Source organism: Aethalodelphis obliquidens, unplaced genomic scaffold, assembly GCF_003676395.1.
Source record: "Aethalodelphis obliquidens isolate GAN/ISIS:26980383/991018 unplaced genomic scaffold, ASM367639v1 scaffold31, whole genome shotgun sequence".
NCBI classification, from domain to species: Eukaryota; Metazoa; Chordata; class Mammalia; order Artiodactyla; family Delphinidae; genus Aethalodelphis; species Aethalodelphis obliquidens.
In genome coordinates, this window is record NW_020837975.1 from 19479821 (window position 1) to 19499919 (window position 20099).

The 20099-nt window shown below is 40.8% G+C and overlaps 1 pseudogene; it reads left to right on the forward strand.

Annotated features, from left to right (window-relative positions):
* Positions 1-371: 371 nt before the first annotated feature.
* On the forward strand, positions 372-5392 carry LOC113630931 (alpha-N-acetylgalactosaminide alpha-2,6-sialyltransferase 6-like; annotated as a pseudogene).
* The last annotated feature ends 14707 nt before the right edge of the window (positions 5393-20099 follow it).

Below are 20099 nucleotides of genomic sequence, written 5' to 3' on the forward strand. Positions count from 1 at the left end.
AGCACCCAGTCTTGGAGGGAACACCAACAAGTAAACACAGCAAAAAGTACAGATTTTTCCTTTAATAACAATGGGGGAGGGGTAAAGATGAAAGGAGTTTTGTTAAAAAGAATGTAAAAGAAAATAAAAATATTTTTAAATGTTAAAAAATATGTAAAATCATTGTTCAGTAACAAAGCTCTCAAAACAGTGATTCTCAAACCTTATTTTGTTATACATTCAGACATTTTATTATAACCATGGACAACCTGTATGTCTGAAAGAAACGAAGGACAAATTTTAATCCACATAACAAGCTATAGGTATATGAGGGAGATGAATCATGACATTCAATAAATAATGATACCTCACCTATAGCACAGTCAGGAAGCATGGTCCTTCAAGGGATGAAATACAGTATGCTTGGTACAAACTATGAATGTATACCTGATAAGGTAACTTGCACGTATGCCTATTTAGTAAATACTTATTGACTCTGGCAGTGAGAAGGAGGTGGTGTGCACTTGGAAATGAACACTGAAATGTTAAATAACCAGAAAGCAGAATTGTGCTCTGTTTAAAACATCTACTAGCCATCATGTAATCAGCGTAATAAATTTTACAGCTCACATATCATTTTCTACTGCTGTCGACCCTCCTGCTGCTAAATTATTTCCATCTTTCTAAGCTACAAGAATTCTACATAAACAGAATCCCAGAAAAGTCATCCTATTATTCTTACCGAATTCAATTATCAATAACGTTTATTAAGGACCAACTATGACCCAGGCACTTAATAGAAGTTTCCTTGACAAATGGACAAAATTTTGGAAAGACTGACCTCACTGAATACAGATACTATGTCCTAGTTATTCTGCATTCCTTTAATACACACACATTAATGTCACATTTGTAACAGGTTTAGATGGGTATTTATCAAGTGTGGATTTAAGGAGTCTTATTCTTGGTAAATTCAAAATCCATTTGAAACATATGGGTTCATTCTTTCAATCCAAATTCATCTTTTTCAAGTTTAAATGAATTGGTTTTGAAACATGAATTTAGAAAGGCAGAAAGATTAATCAAAGAAGCTCCTAAGACTTCTCACCCCTGGAGAAACATATGGATGTTATTTAAAATCAATTCAGAAAAAAAGACAGGTTGAAATTTCTTATTTAAATCAAAGTTTGTCTTTGCAGTATTACATACGGCATGATTATTAGAAGATGTGTACCAGACGGAGTTCACTTTAGCAATCGACGCAAACTGACTCTGGCTGATGTAAGCAAATAAAAAGGAGTTTTTAAAAGATGTTATAAGGGGAGGACCCAGATTTGAATCACTAAGGAGCCTGGAGAAGAGAAGGAATCATGTAGCAACAACACAGCCGGAACCACAGCCAAACTCCAACCGGAGAGCTACTGCCAAGCGGAACCCTGTTGCTGCCACCACAAATCTCTTAATCCCACATCGCACCCTCCCACATTATTGGCACTGGACGCTGGGTGACACCACTTTCGATAAGTTTCTACTGCTCTCCCTTCCTGGTATCATTTGCTTTTGATTTAAGATCCAGGGTGAGTGGTCTGATTGGCTCAGCCTAGATGACTGTATAGTACACTCACAAAACGGAAGGAGATTCAGATGCTATAAAGAAAGTTGTAAAGGTAAACAGTAAAAACAAGATGATATTAATGTTTGCCACTGTGAAAACTGTCCTACATTCTTCACCTCTTATCTCTGATTTTGCTCAATTCTTCCATTTCTGTCTTCTTTCCTAAGTCTATAATGTGCATCCCCCTACAGAATTTAAAGTCACATCCCTATTCCTTAGGTATTGGATATGATTGAGTTCATCTGCATTGAACAGAAAACCTCCAAAACAGCACTGGTTTAATCAAGTTAGAAGTTTTCCTATCTATCACAAAAGGATTTTGAAAACCAGCTGCCCAGAATTGTCACAGTGGCTCCAAAATTATAATGAGATCATGACCCACTCTCTCCATTGTACCATCAAGGGCACCTCATCGTCCAAAATGGCTGCCAGAATTCCAACCATCACATCTGCAGGCCAGCAAAGTGAAAAAGTGGAAGGGACAAAATGCTGTTTGCCTCTTCCCTTGTAAGGAATTCTTGTGGAAGCCACACACGAAACTTCTACTTACATTTCATTGGCCTTACTTAGTCACCTGTTTGTACCTAGCTGCTAAGAAAATTAGGAAATAAATCTTTAACGTGGGCAGCAATATGCCAGGCTAAAAATCGAGATTCTGACACTACTGAAGAAGGGGTGAGTGGCTACTGGGGAAAGAGGGTGTGTAAATAGCATTGTCTCAAACAATTTGTTTTTATTGTTCTCTCAGTATTCCCTCTATGGTATCTTTGTCTCACAAACAGAATTGGCTGAGGTAAACAAGTATCATCTCCTGGAATGCACACAATTATTTAAAAGCAGGCTTCTCTAATACATACTCATTGTTTGCCTCCACTGGTAGTATTTCCTGCTCTCCACAAAAAATACCTCAATTGCTTTAGGGAATTTTTCTTCCTTCAGTCTCAGCCATGTGGTTTACTAGACTCTACCCTCAGTTCCAGGGTTCAGTGTAGTCCATCACCCAGGTCCTGAAATTTGAGGCAGTAACTGGTATCTTATTTCATTCAATTAAAAAAAAAAACCAGGAAATTTGGGGGTAGATGTTTCTGGGGATAAAGATCAGCCAGGTGACAAATAATTTTTGTATATGTACAATGTATCAACAATAGTTCTAGACACTTAGAATATAGGGGGGCATTGATTCAGGTGCAGACGACAGAAACTATTCTAGATAGTTTAAGCCGAAAGGCGTTTAGTACAGGGTCCTTAGCTTACAAAATCATTGGAGGAGCTGAAGGAGCCAGACCAAGCCTCAGTCTTTAGAAATGATTCCCAGAACACCATAAAGGAATTGGCCTAATAAGGCAGCTGTCTTCCCTGTTACCAGAAAGCTGGGTAATCAGGAAGCTTCTGGTTCAATTGCTGACTCAAGTATCACACTGTTTCCTTCAAGATCCCAGCATGAGGAAGCCAGCTGTTGGCCCTAAGATCACATCACCTTGACTACAATTCAAGCCCTATGCCCTGCCTCCTGGCACAAGATTGGACACTGGAAACTCTAATAACATTGATGAAGAAAAAGCAAACAAAGGAAGACCAAAATCTCCACAGCTGTGCTTACCTTCAGAACTCGTTGAAGCAATACAGTAGAGACTGGCTTCCTTCCACCTTGCAAATCTTACATGGATGGCTTTGTTGGCATAAATACATCATCTGAAAAGAAGTTTAGAAACTGTTTTAAATGTCCCTGTCTCAAAAATGAAGGATATTACAGAGGAATAAGAATGGAGTTTTCGCATCCAGTCTGCAGTATCTGTCACAAGCAGTCAACAGGGTAGATGAAATCTCTGTCTTCTGTGACATTGAATCTCTGTTCTCTTAAGGAGACTCCTCTCCTCCTAATGAGTGACAAACTCATTAAACGAGGAGGCCATTAGATGGAGGCGACTCTATTACCATGGCAGCCTTCATAAGCAAACCAAAATCTAAGCCCGTAAATGCCTCAAGGTTACAATATCAAAATGCCAAGGACCACCAATCACAAATAGCCAACTAGGCTTAAAGCTGCAGCCAATCAATAATTTCCTTACTTTGCTTCTCTAGAAAAGTCTCTCCCTGTCCATAGAGCACTAACCACTTCCGTTTTGGTGCTGCCCAAGTCAAATCCGTTTTTGCTCAAATGAACTCCTAAATACTGTAATATGCCTCAGTTTATCCTTGTAACAGGAGCAACTGGAACGGATTTACTCTCTGAATAGTGTGGTAAGTACAGGTGAGTCTTTAACTTCTCTCAGCCATTTCACCGTCTTGAAGGGAGACAGCCTGAAAATGACACTGATCAATGAAGAAGAGCAGAGCCAGGGACTTCACGGAGAAATATATAACTAGAGCTCCAATGACATCGCGCACCTCTAGATCAAGCCATGCCTGAATCCCGTCTTCCTTGAACTGCTATGTTAACTCACCCCATATACCTTCTTTTGGGTTAAGCCATCTTGATTGGGATTTTCCATCTCTGTCAACTAAATGATTCTTATTCACATAGCGCTTAGAACCAGAAATGGGGTATTGAAAAAGATTTAACTTATGCAGAATTGTCTACATTGAAGTAGGGAAAAAGGTCATGAGGACTCTGTCATCTGGAGCTGAGAAAACTGGCAACCTTTGTTACAGAGTATGAAAACTCCTTGTTAACACAATAGCAGTTGGTCCACCGCCCAGGCCTGGGACCTGGAGGTGAGCGGCGGCGCTAGGACCTGGAGGGCGGAGGCTGCGGCGGAGCCTGGGCGGCCCGAGCGGCGCGGCGCGAACTCTGGCTCTCGGCTCCCCGCGCCTTTTGAGGGGGCTTGGGGGCTACAAGTGGCCAGGCGCTCCCCGGGGCAGATGAGGAAACGGAGGCTCAGAGACGTCACATGACTTCCGGAGGCCCCTCAGCCAGTGTAGCCCCACACCCCTGCCCCTGGGCTGCCAGCAGGACTCTGTCCCCTGCCCCTCAGTAGCAACAAACTCCCAACAGTGCCAGTGGGGTCTTTCATTAACGCTCCCGGGCCGCATCCGTCAGCCTGTAGAAGTGGAGCATCACCGATGGCTCCAGCCCCACTCTTGGCAACAAAACGAGGCTTTCCCGGTGCCACCAGTATGTGACTGTCACCAGCTTCAGCCACCTGCTAGGCACCAAGCTGGGCCCGAGATCCAGCGAGCACAACCCGCGCAAACGAGGCACCCACCTGGGGCTCCTCGGCCGATCCGGGCAACGAAACCCCCTTCCGCGTGACGGCCCGTTCCAGTGTATACTGTGTGCTGCGGAGGCCCCCGGAGTTCGCCAGCCGGACCCCGAAACTCTGTTCATCTTCTGGGGTCCCCCAAACAGGATCCAGGAACCCCAGGGAAGCCTGACGCGCGTCACCCAGTGCGCAGGCCTGGTGTGCCCAGCACCGAGTCCCGTGCGCTCCCTCTCGGACGCATGCGCCAATTTGTGGACCTCTTCCGGGTTGCGCCAATTTGTGGACCTCTTCCGGGTTGAGAGAGGCAAGGTCAGGGAAAAGTCCCATTCGCGGTCGAGCACGGGGTGGTTCGGCACGGCGATTGCACGTTTATAGCATGGTCTCCCTGCACCCCCTCCCCAACTATTGCAGCCAGCAGCCCCGCCTTCAGTGCATGCCCTACGGCTACTACGGCTACTACGAGCCCAAGGGGCTGGACGAGTATCACCTACATCTGGAATGGCCCTAGCAGCAAGGGCATCACGGAGAAGAGGGTCTTCTCATCCTGGGCCCAGCTGTACAGAATCACCTTCTCCCACACCCCTCCTGGACCTAGGTCACCCTGCCTGTGGGACCCTCACAAGGGACACAGGAGAAGTGGCTCTCCACCCAGCCTCTCGACCAAGGGCCATGTCTGGCTAATCAAGGCTGGTCCGAGTGTTTTTTGGTCAATCTGGGCCTTGAAGTGGGTGAATCCTCCAGCCATTCAGGGCCTGGGGGTATCTCTTGGCCAAATCAGGGATTTGGGCTTCTATGTGGTTAATCGGGTGTTGTGGGTATTTCTTGTCCAGTCAGGGTCTGAGCATAGACAGGTTATTTCTGAGTAATCTGAGGCTAAGGACATGTCCTTTCCCATGATTTCTTTTTCCAGAGCCCCAGGATGGACCCCAAATTACTTCCCGTTGGCTGGGACAGTGGGGTCCTGTTCCAAGAAGCTGGGAACTTTGTGTTGCCCCCTCCCTTCCCAGAGCCAGAAAGAGGTTTTGTGGAGGTGGGAGCTATCTGGAGACCAGGTTGGGACATTTGTGGGGTTGGAGGGCCCAGGGGTGGGAGGCTGGTGTTTGGGGCTTGGCTCTTCCCTGAGTGGCCTTGGACAAACCCCTTGCCCCCTCTCCGAGCATCCTTCTGCCTGTGTCAGGTTCTAATGTCTGAGAACCCTCCCACCTCTCCCACCAACCACCTTGGGTCTGTCCTCCTGGGTCTGTCCTCCATAAGACTGGCCCCTCCAGCCACACCACTCCTTGCTGGGGGGCTCAGCTCCCTGAGGGTCTGAGGCAACCTTCCCAACCTCCTCCTAGAAACTTGAGGCTATTTTTTTTCATCGACTCCCCAGGGTTTGGTTTGGGGGACTCTGATAAGAAGGGACAAACCTTCAGCTCTTTTCTTAGCCCCTCCCCTCAGCTGCCGTTAGCTGGGATTTTAAAGAGCCAGGCCCCTTTTTGGCCATCCAGCAATGAGGTTTTCCACCGGCTGGAGGAAATTTGGGGGCTGAGAAAGTGGGGGATCCCAGCTAGTCTGGGATTTCCTGCAGCACCTTTGTCTGCAGCTGCAGGAGTTGTCCAAGAGTCTCCCCCAAACTGGGCCTGGGAAGGTTCTAGGGGGCCAGCCAGGATCTGTGTGGCCCAGGTTCTATCCCCTCACTCTACATCAGGCACTTTATTGCTGGCCCTCAGTGGGGTGTGTTTGCACCCTGCTCTTCTGGAGCCTGGAGGTGAAGATTGGAGGCCTTCCTGGAGAAGGCCGCTAGCAGTGAGCCATTGCACACTGGGGTGGAGGTGAGGGCATGCAACTACCCCAGACCTGATTTTGTAATGATTGTACAAGAATAAATGCACCTAAGATCCAGAAAAACAAAACAAAAACAAACAAAAAATAGCACTTGTAGCTTTAGGCTCAGACCGTGTATTGAATCTGAAGCATTAAAAGATTTAGTAGGAAATTTTTAAGATATTTGTGTGTTAGCTGCCTCTTACAGCCTTTTTTTGCCATCATATATTAACTATTTACTATGCACCAGGCATTATACTAACAATTTACTTGTATTAGCTCATTTAATACCTGGTGGCACAGGAACAATTATGATCTCCATTTTACTGACGAGGAAACTGAAGTAGTCTTCTATAGAAGAAAACAGGAGAAACCAGACCTATAGAAAATAGGAAAATCTGGGCCAAAGAAAGAACATCCACTTTTCTCAGTGATTCTTTCGATGTGTTCCAAGTAATTAAAGTTGACTAGAAGGTGTCTTTGCACAGGTAGAAAAAAAACTGAATTATCCAGCCCCATGCTAAAATCAGTTGTAATAAAAATCATAGAGAAGAAAAATTATCAAGTGATAAAATTAGAGCCTGAGACAAGTTTTATTGCCTGGGCACCTCCTAAATAATGTCTTGTGTATTCAGTACAGGAAAAGGGGGCCATCACCTCACATTGCAAAGATGCAGATGAGTGACTCCCCCAAACCCCACTCCATCAGCCTATTGTTCTGAATTGCTCCCTAGAAGAGAACAAGGCAGAGGCCATTAAGTGAACACCTATTTCTGAGAAACAAATTTCTCTGGGCATGTTATAAACTCAAAGACTGTGATCTAATAACATCCCTGGCTTTGTTTACTATCCCTTGAAGTTCAATAAAAGTAGTTTAAAGTCTGCTTAAAATTCAATTAAAGTATTAAGGAAATAGTTTGAGGGCAAAACCTTCAACCAGTTAATGAGGAATTAAGGTTGTTGATGACTCTATTCCCAAGGCAGTTCTCAGGCCCCAGACCTAGAGAACGAGTACCACCTGAAGCCCCAAAGGTAAATACCACCCAAATTCCTATCTAAGCTGTGATCCCAGTGCCAGTAGATAAGAGAGAACTTCCAAGGGGATGTAGAAGCACCAGGTCCGCTAGGAACTTACTTTGCTCCCAGGTCAAGGAGGCTGTGTTACTCTGGTCCAGCAGGAAATATATGTCTTACAGACCATTGATTAATATATATTTTTATTCGTTACCCTCCACTGTATGTTGATTTTACCGTAAGAAGTTAACACTTCCCAGTTAAATTCGGTCAGATCATCACACCACAGGAAGCTACATGTGGATAAAACCAAGAATCTGGCTCACTACCTAGAACAAGAGCCAACAAACTACAGTGTGGACCAAACCTGTCCCTTCCCCCACTTGCATTTGTGACTAAAATTGTATTGGAACTCAGCCACACCCATTTGTTTATGAGTTGTCTAAGTGGCTGCTTTCACACTGCATTACCGTAGCTAGCAGGCTTAACTAATTGCCACAGAGGCATTATGACTCACAAAGCATAAAGTGTTTTAAGATCTGGCCCTTAAAAAAATATAGTTGTCTACCCCTAACCTAGAGAATCCTAGTTCTGGCTCTGGGTGCAGCAGTGTGATTGTTTCAGGGGTAGCACAACCACACGCACTTTCGATGATTCCCTAGGACTTGCGAAACTCAGAAACAGCTATACTCAGGCTAATATTTATTACAGGAAAAAGGATACAAAGCAGGATCAGCAAGGGGAAAAGATGCACCTAGTGGAGTCTGTTGGGAAATAGACACAGGTTTCTAAAGCCCTCCTCATGGAAGTCACACAGGATGCGCCGTTCCTCCAACAATGATCTGTAGCACATGCAAAGTGTTTCCACCCAAGGAAGCACACCTGCATCTCAGACTGCAGGACTCTTACTGAGGGCTGGTTACAGTCGGCACATTCACCTGCATGGCCAGCCATGATTTCCTCATCTCCAGAACCCCAGAAGGAAACCAGTGTCCACCAGAAATCACAGTGTCGGCATAAACTATCTGGACAAGTTGGTCTAGCACGGTTGGGTGTCTCAGGCATATAAAACAACCTTATTAATTAGTAACAGAGGGAACATTCCAAGGGCCATGTCTCCAGGAGTTGGCCAAGGCTCAGTCACATGGCAGGCCCTCCTGATGATATATAATGCTGAACGACCAGGCCTGGTGTGTTAACTCTTTCCCACTCAGGGAAGCGAGTTTGGAGGGTCTCCTCGGAAAGGAGATGGGGCAGGTACATAAGCCTCAGCATATCTTGATGGGAAGAAGAATGCATATGGATGTAGGGTAGTCAAGCAGAAGGTAACAGATACTTGCCTCCCCAGCATCTTTTTTCTCCTAAACAAAACCTAGATTTTTGGGGGAGACCCGTGTCCGCCAGAATTTATTTGCAGATATACTGACCCTCTATTTCAGGGTTGGACCCTAATAGTTTATCCCACTCTTGTGGCTGCAGTGATTGTTTCAGAGACTGTCATATGATCAAATTTATGGCAAGAAGAGCTTTTTATGGGAGATTTCTAGGTAAGAAAGTTTTCAACTTTTCTACAGGAACTATTTTCTAAAATGTGCTCTTTTCTCCCTGCTTCATTTTGGATGTAATTGTGTGGCCTAGATGTTTTCCAGTCACTTTTGCTACCATTAATACATCTTGTATGATGTCCAAGCTCAAAAGTACGTAACAGCAAAACTGTGAGAGATGCAGAGAAAGAGCTGGAAGCTTAAAGACACATGACCCTAAATCAAACAGTTCCCCCGATGCTGTATGTCTCTGGGTTTTCTATTAGGTGCCCCCCATCCCCTTGCCCAAATTCTCTTTTCATTTAAGTCTGTCTGAACTGGGATCTCTGTCACTCACAATAAACATTCCTGATTGATAAAGTATCATCATTCCTATTTTATAAATGAGAAGGCCTAAGCATAGACAAGTTAAATAATTAGCCTACAGTCACAACTAGAATAAATGGCAGAGCCAGGGTTCAATAGCATTTCTCTTTGTGTCCAAAACTGATATGTTTTTCTCCAAATTCACGCAGCCACTAGATTAGAATTTCTTGTTGAACTCACCCTGCATCCTCCACCAGAATCAGCTGTGTATTTGAGACCCACCCTTCATTCAGATACCACATGGGAATTCATTGTAGCATCAGCAGTTTTATAGCTGTCGCATCCCTAAAAACTAGGAATATCTGAGATTTAATGTCAAAAAAAGAGTAGAGACCAAACTGACCAGTCCTTTGGTTTTTTGTTTTTGTTTTTTTTTTTGCGGTACGCGGGCCTCTCACTGCTGTGGCCTCTCCCGTTGCGGAGCTCCGGACGCGCAGGCTCAGCGGCCATGGCTCACGGGCCCAGCCAGTCCACGGCATGTGGGATCTTCCCGGACCGGGGCACGAACCCGTGTCCCCTGCATCGGCAGGCGGACTCTCAACCACTGCGCCACCAGCGAAGCCCAGTCTTTTGGTTTGTATCCTCCTCCTCCTTAGCCACTTTTTATATTATATTCCATTTTTTCTGAACCATACATGGAGTGAAATAAATATCATTATTGTTCTGGGATTCCTGAAGAACTCTAGATTTTAGGTTCAAAAGTTAGATCCAAATAAAGACAGTTAGTTGAATTTAGCTTCTAATAAAAAACCATCTCAGATGATTTTACTAGCCTTATCTATAATTGTATATATCAACTATTCATCCTTATATATAATCTCAATTCCATTCATACAGGAAAAGAACTACTACGTACGTCCCCAGGAAAAAAAGGTGAAGTGTAACTGTGGGGGGGAAATCTTTTCAAATATTCTCATACTGTGAGCCTATTATAAGTGCAAAAAGATTAAAGCTATAGTATAAAGGTATATAACTAAATTACTACAAACAACTGTTTAACTGGAGCTGCCTAGGATACATCAGTAGCCCCTAAATGATCAAAGGCTATTGCTGCAGGCAAGGTCCAAAACCACCTGCTTATATAAAGAACTTTAGATGACAGGACTGATATTATGCATGTATATTGATACTTCTTGAAATGACAATTTTAAAAACAAATATCTATCCAAAACCGACAGAAGGCAAACAGATTGGGAGTTAAGTTTGTAATTCTGCTACTGACTCATCCTTTGCCTTGTGTAGAAATGTGATAATTTCTTAGGATATTTCACAAATCTCCTGCCCTGTCATTGTTATCTACAGAAAGAAGAAAATTCAGGTTATATTGGAACTGATGTAGGCACTCTATTTCACTCCCTCTGTACAACCCCAAGCAAAATTGTGAAATAGGATAGGTTTATTTTATTCCCCAATTCCACATTAAGTCCTACCTTTGTATGAAAAGGTATGGTAAACTAGTTACACTACTATTTTCCATTTTTTTATGCAACCCTAGGAAGAAAAACATATTACAGCAGACAATAATCCACATATACATGTATAGATAGACAGCATATAACTTTTGTTTCAATTATATATTAGTGGGTATTTTATATGTTATATGAAATTATATACTGCATATATAATATAATGTATGTATTTAATATACATAAAATTGGGGGAAAAAATTAAATAAAATAAAGGAAAAATATATATACAATTGAAACAAAAGTTATACAAAAATACTTCCCTGTACTTTATGTAATGCACTGAGACATTTTTTATTCTATTCTGTTCTTTTTCATTTTTGTTAAAAGCAGGTCACAACTTGACTTATTAAATTGATGTCAAAACCTGCTAATGGGTTATGCTCACAAATTAAAAAGCAACAATTTATAATAAAGACTAAATATCCATCAATGTCCCAAACTCCTACTTCTGTAATTTATATGTCAACAGAGATAAGAACCAATTGAAAGATGCTTTAGAGTAGAATATCAGACATCAGTGAGGACACTGGAATACCTACTTGAAAGTTTTCCCTGAATTTGACAGATTCTTTCACCAAGACAGGTTTTTCTTCCTGCAAAGCTCACAGTAACCTTACAGTCAGGTGTGGACAGGATGGAAGTAGTGTACACCACTTTCAAGCCTGGGCACAAATCTCATACATGATCACCATCCTCCATCTCCTGATGTAAGGCAGATAGCAGAGTGGTCTTGAAAGCGAGGAGTTGAAAAGGCAAAACTACAAGATGGAAGGAGGCTAGATACCTTCATCACTGCTCAAAAAAGACTCACTTTTTCTGAGCACTCATCAATCATGAACCCATTTTAGACGTTACATGAGAGAGAAACTTCTATTGTGTTAAGCCCCAAAGATTTATAGCAGCTAGCATTGCTTTTTACTAATACATAAGCTATCATTTCAGAAAATACTAAGAATAACCTTCCACCAGGACACAATAGAAGCTCTTCACTTTCAAGGAGAGATACACCCTTTGAAGCATTCCCAACACAAGGAGGAAGAAGCACCCACTTCTGGATCAGAAATAATGCAGACTATACTCAGACTACTTCCTATGTCAACTCTTCTTAGTCTACTTTTCAGTTTTTCTTCCATGGTCTTCTCATTTCCACAACTTCACTTTACATCCCTATATAATCTCCTCAAAACCCCATATCGTTGTCCCAGACTTTCTTCCATATTCCAAATCCAAACTCCTTTGAACGTTTCAGCAATGATAAACACATTTATTTAATTTTTTTTTTTTTTTTTTTTGCTGTACGCGGGCCTCTCACTGCTGTGGCCTCTCCTGTTGCGGAGCACAGGCTCCGGACGCGTAGGCTCAGCAGTCATGGCTCACGGGCCCAGCCGCTCCGCGGCATGTGGGATCTTCCCAGACCGGGGCACGAACCTGTGTCCCCTGCATCGGCAGGCAGACTCTCAACCACTGCGCCACCAGGGAAGCCCCTATAAACACATTTTGATGCTAGTGAAAGGACAAAAACAAGTGGAAGGAGGAACAGTGAGACTAGGGGAATCTATTTGCAACACTAGTTGAACGTGTGCCAAAGTAAGATGTAAATATGTCCAATAGCTCTCTTTCCCTCCTCCCCTCCTTTGCAGATCTTATTCCAGGGAGTCCTTAAGCAGCCTACTCTTTTATATTTGAATTTCTTTTTTTCCTGAGTGAATAGATAATGTTTCCAGCGCTTCCTACGTCATCAAGGTAGAGTTCTGTTTTGTTGTTATTGATATTTCTGCCTTTAGTGAGTTGGGGGGCAGGTCATGAATTCGTGTTCCCAGTGCCTACCTTTCTTGGCATAGACTGTCTCTGAAAACTACTTTGGTTGAATTTGGTCTGGTCTCAGATTTACCTGATGGTTACCACTCACAGTTCCCTCAGAGCCCAGAGATTTCTTCTAGAAGGAAAGGTTCCAGAAAAATCAGAGGGATAAATAAAGAATGCAGCTGATTCCCACCTTGTGCTGATGCCCAAGAGGGTGATGAGAGCCGCGAGGCATGTGGGCTCTTAGCTCCCCGACTAGGGATCAAACTGGCACCGCCTGCATTGGAAGGAGAAGTCTTAACCACTGGACCATCAGGGAAGTCCCTGCATTCCTATGTTGTTGAACCTGAATTTCTGAGCTATGTCAGACTCGGGATGCCACTAGCCATTCTCAAAACAATGTCTGCTGGTAACTGCAACTTTACATTTTCAAGGACTCCTCTCTTAACTATTAAATTTTAAACAATGATGTTAGATCAGATACTAATAGAAAGATGAGACATATTTGTAGTGGTCAATAGATCCCGTTACAGATATGTTAATACTACATCAGAAGTTAAAACCTACTTAGGTAGAATTAGACAACTGGCTACGAAGTCTCTGTGAAGTGCCAATTCCAGACTAGGTTTCAGACTTATTCTCCTGAATTCCTAAGGGAATGAGATCTATTTTTACTATCAAAGTTTCAGTTGTTACACCTCCTAAAAAAAAAAAAAAAAACTCAGCAGAGCAAAGAGACCAAATGTGTAATATAAGGAAGAATTTTACATTCATCACTCTTATATGACCTGCTATGCAGGACATAGAAAATTATCAAAGCCTCGGTTGACAGAATGATTGCTCAAATACCACCCCTCCAAAAAATTCAAGAACAGTTAAGTTGATCATAAGAAAACACATCCCGTAGCTGTGTTGCCCATGGAGATAATTTGCCTAATGAAGAAAGGCAGTGGAACTTTCTTTTCAAGGGTCTCTGTGCAAAAGTATAATTCGGTGGACAGAGGCTGATCCCAGTCTTGGCTTTGAATGATATCAATTATATATAGAACATTGATAATTGACTGAAGACTTTTGAAACTCAGTTCTCTCATAGTTGAAGGTAGGCATTTCCTGGTTAGAGTATTAAAATGATTAGATTGTGTGTATTTTTTCCAGCAAATAGTACGTGCTCAATAAATAAATCATATCGTCATTAAAAATACAAAATCACTGTCATACTGAAAATTCCTTGGACTTAAAACAATTAAAAATGTAGCAAATGTGAATTGGGCATTTTGACTTACAGCAAAGGATATGTTCTCTTCTATATATTCTATCATAATATTGCATTTAATAGGAATTTTTGTTGGTGGAACTGAATACATTGTATGAGGGAGAGAACAATAAGTATCTAAATACTTATATTCACAGAAAAATTTGCAAAAGCTTGAATTTTCAAGGAATGCAGAGCTATGGTTAATTTAATTTCTACTTAATTCCAGATTAACAGGAAAAATCATTTTGTTTGAACTCTTGTCAAAGATTTTCCAAAAATATATTAGTTCAATTTTCCATTGAAGTAAGAATAGAATGGACACACAATACTTCTCTAATGACTGATGGTTTTTCATGACTCAGGCTCATCAAGGTAAATTAATTATAAAAGTATTAATTATATTAGTATTAATTATAAAAGTGCCTACCACTCTATTACCCTTTTGTATTTAAAGTCTTATACTTACATACATATTATGTAATAATTTAATCAATTCCCTAGATAAAAAAGAAACATAAATATTCCAGGCTAATATTATCACTAATAAAACACTTCATCTTAGAGATGAATCTGAGTTAATAAAGGTAAATTTTGTCCAGGTATTAATTTTCCAAAAATTAATAAAGGTAAGATTTTTCTAGTTTACTAAAGGTCTGAGCCTAACACACAGGTGTTCCTATCTTAACATAGAATTCATTTTCACAGTCCAGAAAAACAATATTATATTGACTATCATCCTCATCTTGATTACTCCCTGACCCTATAACCAGATGTCAATTCAGAACACCTATATTTTGTAGCTCTACTCTACTGCTTAATTAATTTCCTTGAATTATAATTATATAATTACCTTGCCTTCCTCTTCCCCAACCTCCACCCTCATTGTAAATCACTTAAAGGTGGGAATTTGTGTCTTCTAATTTTTATATTATCCTTTGCAATGTCATAAACTATACCCTAAAATTAGCAGACTCTCAGTAACTTTTATTGAATTGAGGCTTATGCAAACCATGCATTTTTCTACTAAGCTACTATTTTTTATAAAATCCATCATGAGAATGATCATGTGCTCAAATAAAGGGAAAAAATGTTAAATGTAGTATTCATTTGATAAGTCAGGGAATAATAGATAGTACCGGCTACCATCTATCTACAATTTTTCATCCATCGTTTTTGTCCCCTTTCTTTCAAGAGTTATCTGTACCTACCACACACCTTTGAGATGGGATTATGTAAGACAAAAGCAAATACCTATTGTCAATACCTCAAATTCCAAACACCTCCTATGGTGTTTGACTGACATGACATACACCTTTAACAAGAGCTGTCTTACAGAGACTACAGGAAAGAGACAGGCAGGCAGACTTCAGACAGCAGCTTAAAGTGACTGGCATTCTTCTTTTGACAGTTTCATTTGACTCTAGCTCAAGTCAACTTAGCTTCCTACTCCACATGGAATTCTAATTTAACAGTGACGAGCATCTTAGGAGAAGAGGGGAAAGGAAACCTTAGCAGGGCTTAGGAAAGCAGAGTGGTAGAGTTTAGCACTTAGTTTTCTCTAGAAACAACATCTAACATCTGCATTTTTACTTTAGATCCATATAGAAAATATGGAGTGGTTTTGATACCCATGTAAGATGGACTCCTCTTGTTTTTGTCCAAGATTCATTTTCTGCTTTCTTTTTTTAAACTAATTTTTATTGGAGTATAGTTGATTTACAATCTTGTGTTAGTTTCTGCTGTACAGCAAAATGAATCAGTTATCCATATACATATATCCACTCTTTTTTAGATTCTTTTCCCATATAGGTCATTACAGAGTATTGAGTAAAGTTCCCTGTGCTATACAGTAGGTCCTTTTTAGTTGTCTATTTTATATATAGTAGTGTGTATATGTCAACCTGAATCTCCCAATTTATCCCTCCCCCCACTTTCCTCCTTGGTAACCATAAGTTTGTTTTCTACATCTGTAAGTCTATTTCTGTTTTGTAAGTAAGTTCATTTGTACCATTTTTTAGATTCCACATATAAGCAACATCCTATGATATTTGTCTTTCTGTGTCTGACTTACTTTACTCAGTATGACAATCTCTAGGTCCATCCATGTAGCTGCAAATGGCATTATTTCATTCTTTTTTATGGCTGAGTAATATTCTACTTTCTCTTAATAACAGCACCTTTGCTTCCCTTTGGGTAAACCACCCTCCCCCATCCTCAGTCCATGACTATTCAATGCACACACACCCTATCCCTGGGAGTGAGATTCCATTCTCCATCCATAAGGAAGCATTCATCTACAGGTAAGAGGAAACCAACTAAAAGTGACTAGTCATAATTAAATAACCAGTTTCAAGTTATTTCAGCAGCTCCATAATTTCAAGCTGCGGGGTAGACCTCCCTAAGATTCTCTTTGCTTTTCCCTCATAGTCACATGACTGCATCCACAAGCAAGAAGTGGGGGAAAGGTGCATGTCACGGTAGAAGGAGAAAGCCACTCTTCTCATACTCATTCACCTTTTATCAGAGAGAGAAATCTTACCCCAGAAATTCCCCAGAAGACTACCAAATAGTTACAGCTAGGTCACATGGCTATCCTTAGTTACAATAAGGAATAGAAAATCAAGTGTCTGGCTTATTCTGCTTGTATGGTGGGAAGAAGGTGAAGATGCTGTAAAATATTAATAAACAGAAACCTCAATTAAATAGAGTTGGGAGACCAGAAGCGGCCGCTCTCACACCCTGTGATGATAGCAGAGCCCAACAGGAGGAAGACATACTCCTCTGCTTTCCCTGCAAGGACTCAGCCAATAAAAAGCCAAGGACTCTTTGTTTACTACAGTTCTTCCAACTTCTTTCTCCCCTTCTAAAAATGTTCTCCTTCCCTTGCCATGTGGGGACTTGCATGTGGCCCCCACGTTTGCAGACCTCAAATTGCAAGTGTCTGCTGATCCCAAATTCATCTTTGCTGGAGAAATATCATCTGGCAGTCTATTTGTTTCAGGTCAACAAAGTCAAGGGAAATAGAGGTTGCTGAAAATCACTTTGGAGGAAACATCTAAGGTTATCTGTAATATATTCCTTTGGCCACAGTGATTATGTCAAGGATGGGCATGTAAAACCAAGCCAGCCGGTGGAGCTATGATATGAGTTACCTTGGCTGATCTGTACGTAACCAGTTTTCCACTTTAACTGATACTCTTCATGCCCTCAGTAATGCATAGTTACTGGTAACCACACACACTGAATGTGATCTGTCTAGTTTAACAATTTTATTATCAACAGTCATCAGTGTTTCATCTCAAATTTATTGTAATTACAAAATGCTATTAAATATTGAATGTACTAATGAAATATGAGTAAAAAGAAAAGAAGGTGTTTTTTTTTTGAAAGTTGAATCTTTGGAAAGACTAGATAAAAGAAAATCCTCTAGAATTAGATATGGGTGAGACACCGTTAACAAATGATTTCTTCCAAGTCAATCCAATCTATATAATCCCTGCTGGAACACAGACCCTTCAAACAAAGCGAGAAGCGTGTCTTCATGACAGTCAATCCCTACCCAGCCTGAAACAGAGAAATATGGTTAATTTCCCCCTCCTGACCCGAATACCACTCACCAATCCACAAGTAAAGAATACAGAAGCCTATGTGAGGGGAGTGGAAAATTACCTTAAAATCCTTTTCTTGATGACATTGCTCCAGTTAAAAATCAATAACAACAACAATAAAACACAAATTCATTTCTGTGCTAACTTACAAATAAACTCTACTGTTGTGCATTCATTCAGTGACACCATGTCCCAGGCATTCTGCTAGGATAGAATATGATGGTAAACAAGATTATTGGAGATTTTGCTTAAGAGCTTAAGGTCTAGTGTGAAAGACAGACAATAAATTTTTTAAACGTTAAACAACAACTGTGGCATTTAACAATTTCATGCATCTGCTCCTTGACCTTTGTCATCTCATCCACTCTTCTAACTTCCAACTAGTGTGAGTAATCAAGTTCATATCTATCTATTTTTACCATAACTTTATTTCCTGGACATGATATTGTCAATTCCACTAACTGCTGAATGACTACATAGGTATATGCATATCCTGCTCATATTACAGCTATCCAAAATGGATCCAATCATTTCCCCAGACAAACTGAGTTTTCTCATACCATTTCTCTCATCTCGTTAATCACGTTAACTCCCTTCCAGGTCTGTATATCTATAAGTTTATGGCTAACTCTCAAAGCTTTTCCTTGATCTAAGCCTACACAGAGCATTCATTTCTCAAATGTGTCCACTCCCCATGAAGACTGAACAAACCTAAACAAAAGAAGCTAATCCCAAATCTATTCCAAGTTCTTAGAAAATAATTTGAAATATATTTCTTGCTAATCAGAGGTCTTGTAATATTATCTTTCCACATGGTGGACAGCAAATTAATATTAGCTTGTACATGTCTTCCAAGTTGGGGCTATCCACACCACTTTGTCCTTTTTCAGAGATTGTTCAATGCATACACATACACACACACACACACTCACCCCATATTTCACTCAAGTATTTATTGTCATCTTCTGTTCAGCCATCATATCTAAGTCTGACCTTATATCTGAACTTTGAAGAACTGAAAGTGAGAATAAATGAAAGTCAAATCAAGTGGTTGGCTAGTGTGTGCCTTTTAATCCATTTTATTATTGCTTTCTTGGAGTTGTCAACGTACAGTCTTGAGCTTAGCAGGGATAGCTGTTATCAGGCAAAGGAGTTGGCATATCTTCCATTCTTGTTCAGATGCTAGTTTGCAATAATTTTCCGAAATCCACAGGGGAGGTTTTGGAGAGAAGCTGTGAGACAGCTAATCAGAAAAAGATATTCTAATGTTTAGTTATATTACAGTGTAGCAGAGGTTCCTGGGGGATATGGCAGAAGCCCCATTAGTTGATTCATTTTAACAGTGTTGAATAAAGCTGAGAAAACAACTATCAGAGGAAATCTCACACTGGTAATTCTTGAAATGAGCTCAAACCTGTGTTTCCTAATTTCTGTGATGTTCTTATTTTTCAAGAATTCACCTTATTTTACTTCTCTTCCTTTTATCTTCTTTAGTTTTATATTTCATATTCACCGGCATCTAAGATTTATTTAATTTCTACTATGCGTACTGAAACACTGACAAAAGGAACTGAGACATTCAGAAAACATGTTTAAAAAATCAAATTTAAATTCCTTAATTATTTCTATTTGCTTTCTAGATGTAAATAGATGGCAGGTATGTATTAGGCATTGTGTTGGGAATATTACAAGCCAGAACGTTGCCATAGCAACCCTGGCCACCAATAACCTCCATGAGAAATGAATTCCCAATGGGAACCGAGGCCTTGGCAGTTTACACAGCACTTTCAAGCCATAAAAGCACTCATTATTTATTACAATCAACTAATTAAGTAGGGCTGTTGATATTATCCTTATTTTCTAAATGACAAAACTTCAGCTTAAAGAGGTTAAGAGACTCGTCCAGGGTCACGTTAGCAGGTAAGTGGCAGGCTCAGAGCTCAAAGTCACATCTTCTGGTCTTAGGAATCGTATGTTTTTCCAGACTCAGCCTAATTACTGAAAATATGAATATATCTATATTTAGACTAATTATTTTTTAAATGTGGGACTTCAGGAATGATCTAACTAAATATTCTCTTGTTGTTGTTCAGGTAGACATAAGGTTTAGGGCCTGTGGATTTGGGGGCCCAAGTCTTCCCTTGTTAGCTTTTATTTGAGCAATTAGTCATGGTGACCACATTAACAGATAATCCTTTCAGACTCATTGGCTTACGCCAGTCACAACTTGTCAATTTTTCTATTCCAATCTCTGAATTGGTACTTCCTCTGAAGAGCAGACAATACAACTTCTCCTTCAAGACGGAGACAGGAAAAAAGGAAATATTACAAGAAGGATGAACATGTGAGAGAAGGTAAATGTTCCACGTTTGAATTAAGAATCATGGTACATGGTATCGATCAATTAAGTGATATCTATAAATCAGAGGTTCTCATC